The sequence below is a fragment of the Pocillopora verrucosa genome, chromosome 3, assembly GCF_036669915.1.
Source record: "Pocillopora verrucosa isolate sample1 chromosome 3, ASM3666991v2, whole genome shotgun sequence".
In the NCBI taxonomy this organism is placed as follows: Eukaryota; Metazoa; Cnidaria; class Anthozoa; order Scleractinia; family Pocilloporidae; genus Pocillopora; species Pocillopora verrucosa.
In genome coordinates, this window is record NC_089314.1 from 4489093 (window position 1) to 4492962 (window position 3870).

At 36.8% G+C, this 3870-nt stretch overlaps 1 pseudogene; it reads left to right on the plus strand.

Moving 5' to 3' along the window:
• Positions 1 to 464: 464 nt before the first annotated feature.
• LOC131796510 (melanocortin receptor 4-like) lies at positions 465 to 2877 on the plus strand (annotated as a pseudogene).
• The last annotated feature ends 993 nt before the right edge of the window (positions 2878 to 3870 follow it).

Genomic DNA, 3870 nt, shown 5'->3' on the forward strand with positions numbered 1-3870 from the left:
AAAAGTGTAATAAAACAATTTTTTCGTGCACAAGTTGCGTCCGCTTGTCATAAAATAATTATTCCATGTTTTAGTTGTGCTATATTTGCATTGGTTCTTGATGCCCTTTGGGAGTTTGGCTCGCGGCTTCGCCTCAACCAACTCTTCCGCTTCTGTCGTGCTCTCCCCAATTCCACTGCGCCTACATCCTTATCTTGAAATACGAACGCCGAGCATAAACCACTTGTCAAATATTTGATAAAATGTTTAATCATGATGACATGTTGTCGCCGAAATGTCACTTTTTGTTTTAATAGCATTCCTTTTTATCCTCAGCGATGAAAATATCCCAAAGATTTTCAGCTTTTTTTTATTCTGAGCGTGAAACCTGAATAGGTAAAGTGATACTATTCAGTGATAATTCACTTAGTGTTTCCCTCCTGAATTAGATCATTTGGCGAGTTACAAACAGGAACGGAAACTCAATGGCTAACAACACCAGCAACAGCACTTACCATCACAAAAGCAATGGGACCCAGTTCCCCCTCTCTACGTCCAAATGCATTCCGTGGTTTGCTGGATTCACCACTGAATGTCTGGCCATTATCATCCTCAATATCATCATAATTATATTTGTGAAGCAGCGTTAGCTACAGAGCAAGAGTACATACTCGATCATTCATCCATCGATAGTTGATCTCTTGGTCGGGGCTGTCTCAGGACCTCTGAGTATAGCCCTGATGGGAAGCCTCTGTAATCTATGGAATAATGATCGCATGATAGCATCAAGGCAGGTCCCACTTATTGCGTCTCTCGTAAATCTCACTGCCATTTCATTAGAGCGGGTGCACGCAGCATTTCGTCCTTTCAAGCGTAGATTCATTAAAAAATGGGTTTATGGGGTTATAATAAATGTGATTTGGTTAATAACCGCGAGCACTCTTCTGGCCAGAGCTAAATTAATCAATAATATCCGTGCCGGGATCATGATGTATTTTTCAATTTTTGCCTTTCTTCTTTTCGTAATTTCTCTTCCTTACATTTTTATTTTTATCAAAGTGCTCTTCAGTCGTCATCCCAACATAATGGCGCGATGGGTGTTAGGGAAAGAAAATTAACGATTACATTATTCATTATTACTCTCTCATCTTTAATAAATTGGTTTCCATCGTTGATACACCTGAGTATTTCGATTTTCAACCCTCACGTATCCAAAATCCTTTTCCAAGAGAACATATCAAAACGCAATGATGATATTTTTATTCGCAAACTCGTTGACAAATTCTACAATCTACGCTGGCTCAAATGCAGTGGATTTACCACTGCACAATCTTTAATCCACTGATCTTTCGTTTATCAATATGTAACTTCTCCATACAATATCAAGCCAGTATGTAAGAACAGTCGTCATACTTATCAATTAGAAATTGTTATCTTGATGTGAAATCGAATTCTTATAACTATTTACAAGTATAATTTAGCGGCCAGAAAGAGTAGAATTACAAAATATAACCCCAAGGTTAAAGGTTTAACCATGGAAGCGGGAAGGGAAGGCGTGGTTTACTTATTTTCAAAGTTAGTTTTAACACAATGTAAAGTAAATTCAAATTAAAGAAACTCGAAGATTTCTTATTGTAAGGTTCTGTGGGATATCACTACATATTGTGTCCTACAGTGCTATGTCGCATGTTCATACTTTAGTAATGGTTCTGCGCAGAGTAAAACAGTGTCGCTTTCCTCACAAGAATACAAAATTGGAAATAAAATCTTCTGAAGGTTTACCTCGAAAGAAACTTGAGTCATTTGACTCTTAACCTTCGAAATATTTTTCCGTCCGGCCCTACGACTCAGCAATAAGTACCTTATTATATAAACAGTAGAAGATAAATATTTCGAAAGTTTTATTGAACCTAAGTAGGACATAATTGCATAGAAAAGAAGGGCAACCACTGGGGAACGACCTAGAAGATTCTACAGTAAAAACGTTTGTTTCGCCTTCGTTTTCGCCTAATCCGCGTTTTTGGAGAACGCAAAAGAGCCGTTTGAGTGGCTCTCTCCGGACTGGATCAAGTCAACCTGTTTGGCCTTACACATGTCAGCTTTCACAAACAATTTCGCTAGGAGCATCTCGTGCTCTCCAAACTTCCCGCGTGCACCCATACTCGCTAACCTTGAACCAATATTTTATATTTTAGTTAAGATAACCTCCTAAGCCCGACATCACCACGCTGTATACTAATCAATTATTCCACGAGCGTGAGTTGGATATAAGATAATGGCTATAATCATTTCATATCCAACAAGCGCGAGTAGAGTAATTGTTTTATTTAAAACACCTCAAAATATAGATTACTCTACCAACTTCATTTTGTAAGAACAAACGTAATGTTACAATGTACAAAATCACTTCCGATTGACTCGTCTTCATGCGCGCGCATGGTATAATAGCTTATAGCCCATGATGGCTAAACTAATGAAAACTTTTGAATTGCATTATCCAATGATCCAGTTTTAAATAATATGCAAAAGCCATATTTACTCTACAACCAATGGAAGTAATGGAACAGGTATGTTATAGTGGTAAAATGGGATAAAAAAAGATGTGGAAAGTAACCTTTCTTCTTGGGAAAAGGGGGGAAATTTTTTTAAAAGAGGAGCTAGTCTTATTGCAGTGAAGGGAGTTAGTTTGAAAACTTTGTTGTCAGTCTTCTATTGCTTTACTTTCATCCCCAGCTCGCCGTCAATATTGCTTGGCGGATTGCATTTCCTATTGGAAGAACGATAGCGGTGACATTGATGGCCAACTCGCTCATAGATCCCATAATCTACGCCATACGGATTCCAGAACGAAGACAAGGTATAATGCAAATCATCTTTCGCCGGACTCCAAACTGTTGAAAGCCAGGTGATTTACTTTTACCTTTGCTCTAGTCCAATTTCCATTTCCAACCCCTTACGTTACAACAGACGCCAAAAATGTCCGGAAAATGCAAGTTAGCTGCAAGAGACCTTTGCAAAGGATTTTTATTTCCGTAGAATGAGATTGAATTGATCAAAGATGTGAGCAATGACCAAAGACACTCACAAATATATCCCTCACAATTTCTTTTTTTTTTTTGCCGAAAGCTACGGTTGCTTCTGCCAAATTAATCAACTATTTAAAGAAGGTTAAAATATGTCCCAACTGCCAAGTAATAAAAGTCCTAGTCTTTGTTTCTAGTTATTCATTGGTCAGTTCTACTCTGTTGTACCTGCTGTATGACTTGAATTCTGAGAATTTCACTCGGTGGAGCAAGGGAGAAAACTGATGAATTTTGAACAAATGATCCGCCCTGAGACCAAACGATAAACTTCCTGCAACTTTCATGACATAACGAACTTACCCAACTCATTGAATAGTAACGAAAATGACACAGAGTGAGTATATATATTACAGCAAATTTGTGATCTAAATACGCGTCATTTATACCTGCCCTTTGTTTTTACTTGTGTTGTAAGTGAAAAAAGTATGACCTCAGTTTTGTGGGAATCTTTAAAAGTTCAACAAAACTTTTTTGCAATCAATAGTACATATAACTCACTCCAACCACTGACGTCATGAGCTTAAGCATTTCAATAACGCAGATGATGATACATACCGGTTGATGAAAACAAATCTCTGATTTACCTACGTAAGCGTCATTTATGCCCGCCCTTTGCTGCTGCTTATCTTATAAATGATGTAACTATGACCTCCGTTATGTGGATACCTTTAGAAAGATCAACAAAAATATATTATAAAATTATAAAATTTATTAATATTAATTAATTAATTAATTAATTATTATTAAATAAAATTAATTTATTAATATTAAAATATGTTATAAAATTATAAGATGTAATTATGACCTC